Source organism: Enhydra lutris, unplaced genomic scaffold (assembly GCF_002288905.1).
Source record: "Enhydra lutris kenyoni isolate GAN:26980312 unplaced genomic scaffold, ASM228890v2 scaffoldscaffold71, whole genome shotgun sequence".
In the NCBI taxonomy this organism is placed as follows: Eukaryota; Metazoa; Chordata; class Mammalia; order Carnivora; family Mustelidae; genus Enhydra; species Enhydra lutris.
Window position 1 is genome coordinate 3,368,198 of NW_019154155.1, and position 7,071 is coordinate 3,375,268.

Below are 7,071 nucleotides of genomic sequence, written 5' to 3' on the forward strand. Positions count from 1 at the left end.
TTTGTCCACAGGCCTCTGAGACAAAGGAGAGGTCAGCTGTCAAATCTCACTCTTCAGCCCTTGCAATGATGCAAGCACTGTGAGAAGAAGAGTCACTCTTCACAGAGTGTCCAATGGAACAACAGCTTCCTATTAGGGCAAATAATTAAATAAAGGGAAAAGTTGGAAAAAGGGTTTGAGAACATGAAAGATATTGCTGATGATGGACCAGGAATTTCAGCAGGCAGAGTTGAAGAGTTTCAGTAACAGGAGGGGTGGGAGGTGGGAATAAAACAAGAGATGTGCAGAGGAAATGGGCAAAGTGCTGGAAATGAAGAGTGACCAGAAATCCTGGAGTTTTTATAACAGGTAGGATAAAAGACAACAAAATTTGTCCTGGTGGAGTCAAGGCAGAAAATCTACCAAGGTGAAAATTGAAAGTGCTATCTGGTTACTGGACCAGCTCAGAAGTTCAAGATTTCTGTATGATAAACCATCCTCTCTACCTTCTATGAATGTGGCTCCATGTAGATCAGCAACCTGTGAGCTGAAGAGGCAAATTATCTGCCAAATTCAGTAGCAGATATCCAATACACAACCAAGGGCATGATAGCTGCCTTTTGGGGAAAGGGAAGAATAGGGAAAACTCAGCAGCCACAGTTCCATGGATATATTATTAAATCCTAGCACATGGTATGCCTTCCAGGTATGGTAAGCAATAATTTTACAAATACTTCACCTCTGGTGAACATGGGTGGCTATTTTTTCAGCCTTCAGTATCAATTTCTTTACAAACTTTTGCCCAACCACCAGGTCAATCCCCCATAGAGATGCCTGGGTAGCTTGGTTGGGCGTCCAGCTCTTGATCTCAGCTCAGCTCTTGATCACAGGGTCATGAAGTCAAGCCCGGCATTTTCCAAGGTAGAACCTATTGAAAAAAAAAAAAAGGGCAATACGACATAGTTTCCATTTCGTTCCTGCAGCACTCTGATCAAAGGTACCCATTTCCGTATATGTTCAATTGAACTCCAAAATCTCAGTGAGTTAAACCTCAGAAGTGTTTTCTTGACTAGGTAAGAATACCAAGTTGGTTTTTGTTGTTGTTGTTGTTGTTGTTGTTTTGGGGTTTTTTTAAAAATTTTTATTTATTTTTAAATTTCTTTTCAGTATACCAGATTTCATTGTTTATGCACCATACCCAGTGCTCCATGCAATACGTGCCCTCCATAATACCCACCACCAGGCTCACCCTACTTCCCACCCCCTGCCTCTTCAAAACAGATGTTGGGCAAGGATGTGGAGAAAGAGGAATTACCCTGTTGGTGGGAATGCAAGCTGGTATAACCACTGTGGAAAACAGTATGGAGGTTCCTCAAAAAGTTAAAAATAGAGCTACCCAGTATCAGGCAATTACACTGTTAGGTGTTTATCCAAAGGATACAAACATAGTGATTCAAAGGGGCACATGCACCCCAATGTTTATAGAAGCAATGTCTATAATTGTCAAAATATGGAAAGAACCCAGATGTCCATCAACGGATAAATGGATCAAGAAGATATGGTATCTATGTGCAATGAAATGTACTCTAGTAGGTGGGGCTAGAACAGACATATTACTCAGTCATCAAAAAGAATGAAATCTTGCTATTTGCAGATATGGATGGAACTAGAGGGTATTATGCTAAGTGAAATGAATCAGAGGAAGGCAAATATATGATTTCAATCATATGTGGAATTTAAGAGACAAGACAGATGAACATAGAGGAAGGGAAAGAAAAATAAGATGAAAACAGAGAGGGAGACAAATGATAAGAGACAAAAAGATAAGAGGGTTGTCTCTTAACTATAGGAAACAAACTGAGGGCTGCTGGGAGGGAGTAGGGAGATAGGGTAACTGGGTGAGGGACGTTAAGGAGGGTACTTGATGGAATGAGAGCTGGGTGTTACATGCAATGGATTAACCACTAAATTCTACCTCTGAAACTAATAATACATTAATTAACACTATATATTAATTAAATTAAAACAACAACAACAACCAAGATGCAGGGAGGGAGCATGCAGGGCAGCTAGCTCCTGAGTGGGCAGTTGGGGGGTAGGTGTGGGGGTCGTGGGCCTGGTAGCTGGTGTCCCAGAAGCCAAGGGGGGGTCTGGAGAAGAATTCAGGTGTGGGGGAGCTGCCTCTCACTGCCTTTCAGAGTTCTTTGGAAGGTTTTTCATTTCTGGAGAGGAAAAGGGCAGCTTGCTGGCCGTTTGGGCTTCAGACCTGGCTTTCCTGGTTTCCTGTAACCCCCAACTTGGGGGGCCGGCCATAGCCCATCTCAGTGCTGGTGGCCACATGGAGGATGGTGGTGGGCCTGCGGGTGCAGTCCCCTCATGACAGGCGCCAGGGACCAGGCAGGAGGTGGCAGCTAAAAGCAGGACCACAGTCTCAGTCTCTAAAGGCTGAGATCTCATCGCTGGGCCTGGGCACTGATGCGGGCAACATACACTCCCAGGCTGCAGGTCCTGCTATGTCAGCCACTTAGTAGTCATCCTATAGTTGGGATGGTGCCCATAACATCCTCTTTTGGTCTCAGGAAACAGGTTCCACCACCGCACTGGTGCCTATAATAACCTCCGCCATAGTGGTCACCAAAACTGAGCCAGGTAGGCTCCTGGCCTGAAGATGGGTTCCCTGTACTGCTCAGATCCATGACGGCCTGGAGCTAAGGGGTCTGAGAGACAGGATCTGGGCAGAGATCCCCATCAAGGGTGGGGAGGCAGGTTGCATGAGTCATGGTGGTGGCAGCTGCCGGTGAGGCCCAGGCAAGGCCTGGATTTCTTCTAGGGGGCAGCACTAGGGTCCTGGACCAGTGTGAACTGTCTGGATGGTCACAGCCTAAGTCAATGTGGAAGACTCGGTTGTGTGATGGCACTGGCGTTAGTGATGTTCACACCATTGTACTCTCCACCTCTTCCTGGTCTCAGATGGTTGGGGCTGTTGGTCTGAACTTATATGCTGGAGGTGACAAGCAGGGCTGTGTGCCTGGTGCCTGTCTGTTGTGTCTCACAGGAGGTTGGGGTGTACCCTCTGTGTCAGGAAAGCAGCAATGGAGCACTGGCCTGGGGGATGCTGCCACCTCCAAGCTGGACTCCAGGGTTCTGCAGATGTCCAGGAGCAGAGCAGCAACATCGACTGATGTGTTGGTACCAGTGGTTCCGTAGGGGTAGGGGTCAGGGGATGTTGCCTACCCTCAGGCTCGCCCACATCCCGGATGGGGGTGGTAGTGGTGGAGGGTGTATAGATGGTGCCTATCTCATGGGTCTTACAGGGTATGTTGTAGCACACCAACATCACTGTGCCATACTGCATGTCACCCTGGACCACGTCAGCAATGATGACTGGCCAAGGGCTGTACTCTAGTAGGTGGGGCTGGAATAGACATAGAGAGGCCATACACAGGCTGGGACTTGGCCCCATCGGCACTGTGATCAGTGGCACCTAGGGTAGGCTGGGAGGTAGGCTACATGGTAATGGTGGGGATTGTCTGTGTTGTCAGCACAGCCAATGACATTGAGGCTGATCACCTGGCTTGAGGGGATGGCAACGGTGCTCAAGGTAGTGATGGGCATGGCCAGGAAGGCTCTGGTGCCAGTGGCTACAGCTCTGGCAAGGCTGGTGGGAATGGTGCCTGTCACTCTGCTGAGGGTTGTGACACCTGTGGTCTTCACAATCAGCATGGTAATGGCGGGCTTGACTGTGGAGACAGTGACAGGGGTGACCAGGCAAACACCCTTAATGGCCATGGTGTCCACCTTTAGCACAATCTGGGTCACTGCCTTGCTTCCCATGGCTAGTGGCAATTTGGGGGACAGCAATGATGATTTTGGCAGGTGCTCCATTTTTCGAAGTCATCACTTTGGTGGTGATAGTGGTGATGGGGAACTTGATGCCAGTACTATTGTCATACCTGTGACCAATATGGGGATTGTCTTGATGATGGTGATTGCATTGGGCTTGCCAGTGCTGGGGGAACACACTGTGAACGCTCAGTATGGTAGGCTTAGTCCCAGCCCCACTGGTCTGGGTGGAACTGAGATGGCAGTGGGCTTCATTTGCTGAGGTCACGAGATTTATGATGGTCCCAACTGAAGTGGCTCCTTGGTCTGGAGCACCACCATCAGTTTGCCCAGATTGGCAGTCAGAGCACTGCTTTCTGCAATAGAGATGGGGATCTTCACCCATGGTCTGCAGTCCACCACTGTGCTCCCACCTGAGCTTCCTGGGCCATCATCACAGTCCCTGCCTTGGGCACCAACATGGTAGGGTGGGTGGACATGTTGACAATGGAAGAGATGGACATCCCCTCCTGGGCAGCTGTGGTTGTCAGCGTTTGAGTGGTTGAGTGGCTCACCATAACTGAAGAAGAACCCACCTTCACAGTAGCTGGGAAGGTGGTGGTGCCAGGTGTTATAGCCATGGCTCTGATGATGGTGGTGCCCTTTGTGACACCTAGCAAGGAAGATCATCTAGGTGACGGCTGTGGTCACTGGCCGCTAGTGCAACTATCCCGCTCATCTCTGGGCTCTGATCATTGTTTCCTGGGCACTCTGTCCATTCTGCAATGAAAACTGCTTTTGATAAAGTGATGAATATCTTCTACATTGTAGAGCAAATGAGCAGATGTTAATTAAAGATTATTTCCTGTTTTTCAATATGTACACACAGAATTTCCCAGCCCTGTTTAGTAGGAAGACCATTTATAGTGCTTTATAGTACCATCTTTGTCATAAATCAAGTGTTTGTGTGTGTGGGTTTATCTGGGGGCTCCCATTTCTGTCTCATTGGTCTGCCTATCTCTGCACCCAGTACAATAACTGCTTAGTCACTGTAGTTTAAAAATAAATCTTGATGTCCATTAGAGCAAATCCTACCATCTCTTTCTTCTCTTTTGGCTATTCTTGGTCCTTCATATTCCCATAGAAACCTTAGAACTTTAGAACCAGTTGACAACTTCACAAGTGAACCTATAGGGATTTTGAATGATAATTCACTGACTCTATAAATCAATTTGGAGAGAATCTTTACAGTATGGCACCTTCCAATTTATGGCCACCATATATCTTCACTACATCAATCTTTCTTTCAATGTTTTATAATTTTCTTTGTAGAAACTTTGCAACATATTTTATTAGATTTGTTTCAAATTATTTTTAAAAGTTTACTTTTATTTTTTATTTTTTTAAAAGATTTTATTTATTTATTTGACAGACAGAGAGATTTCAAGTTGGGGGAGAGGAAGGCAGAGAGAAAGAGAGGAGGAAGCAGGCTCCCCGCTGAGCAGAGAGCCCGATGTGGGGCTCTATGCCAGGACCCTGGAATCATGACCTGAGCTGGAGGCAGAGGCTTTAACCCACTGAGCCACCCAGGCACCCTTATTTTTATTTTTAAATAAAAGTTTATTTATTTAAAAGTCTATTTTTAAAAATTCCTCAGTTTTGGGTTATTTCAAAAAAACTTAGTTTTATATATTAGTCTTATATAAAATAACCTTACTAAACTCAAATATTCCTTTTTTAAAAGATTTTATTTGTGTATTTGAGAGAAAGAATAAGCAGAGGGAAGAGGCAAAACAAGAGAGAGATGCAGGCTCCCCACTGAGTAGGTAGCCTGATTTTTCAGGGCTCAATCCCAGGGCCTTGAGATCATGACCTGAGCCAAAGGCAGTTGCTTAACTGACTGAGCCACTCAGGTACCCCATCAAATATTCCTTTTAATAACTATTTATTTATAGATTATTTTGGATTTTTGTGTGTATAATCATATTACCTACACAAAATGATTGTATTCTTGAATTTCTTTCTTTTTTTTTTTTAATTTTATTTGTGTATTTGAGAGAGTTCATGAGTGAGTGGGGGAAGGGGCAGAGGGAAAGGGAGGGAAAGAATCTCACACAGAGTCTGTGTTGAGCGCAAAGCCCAGTATGGGGCTTGATTTGAGACACTGAGATCATGATCTGAGCCCAAACCAAGAGTTGGATGCTTAAATGACAGCCAACCCACTACCCCTGTGTTCTTGCCTTTCTAATCAATGTATCTGAATTGTTTTACTCTATTGGCTAAGGTCCCTAATATTACGGTGAATGGAAGGGAAGATAATGGGCATCCCACTTTGTTTCCCAACCTCAAATAGAAGTATTTAGCATTCTACCATCATGTATCATGTTTTCATAGTTATGTTCTTTCAGACTAAAGAAACTTCCTCCTATTTCTAGTTCCTAAGAATTTTTAATGGTCAATGTTGAATTTTTTCAAATCTTTTCTGCATAGATTGAGAAGATCCTATGAATTTTCTCCTTTATTTTATTCTAATTTACCTATTTAATTTTCTTCTGTATGAATTGTGTTGTTTGATTTTTTTCCCCCTGAAGATAAGTCAACTTCGTGTTTCTAGAATAAATTCAGCTTGGTCACTCATATCATCCTTTTATATATAAATGGATTTGGTTTACAGATACTCTAAGAGTTTTGTATCTAGGAACACCTGGGTGGCTCAGTGGGTTAAAGCCTCTGCCTTTGGCTCAGGTCATGATCCCAGGGTCCTGGGATTGAGCCCCACATCCGGCTCTCTGATCGGCAGGGAGCCTGCTTCCCCCTCTCTCTCTGCCTGCCTCTCTGCCTACTTGTGATCTCTGTCTGTCAAATAAATAAATACAATCTTTAAAAAAAAGAGTTTTGTATCTATGTTTATAGGGGAGATCAGCCTATTTTTTGTTTTGTAGTGTCCTGTTCAAGCTTCACAATCAAGGTTTTAGAGCTTTCATAAAATGAGCTAGAATTTTTATGTTCATTCCCTATCCTCTGAAAGTCTGTATAGGATTAGCATGGCTGTCTCCCTAAATGTTTGGTAGACACACTGAACTTTCTGGACTGCTCTGACATCAATGTGCACTCTACCCCCATACATTTGGAGAATCTAAGATTTTAGTAAAGGCTAACTTATTTACAGAAAATGGAACCCACTCTTGCTCCACACGTGCCACTAGAAAATGAGTCTTTGACTAATTGAATGATATTGGTGTTTTCCTTTTAAAATAAGTGTATATTTAT

The 7,071-nt window shown here is 44.4% G+C and overlaps 1 pseudogene; it reads right to left on the minus strand.

Annotated features, from left to right (window-relative positions):
- Nucleotides 1-3,028: 3,028 nt before the first annotated feature.
- On the minus strand, nt 3,029-4,478 carry LOC111159896 (annotated as a pseudogene).
- Between the last annotated feature and the right edge of the window lie 2,593 nt (nt 4,479-7,071).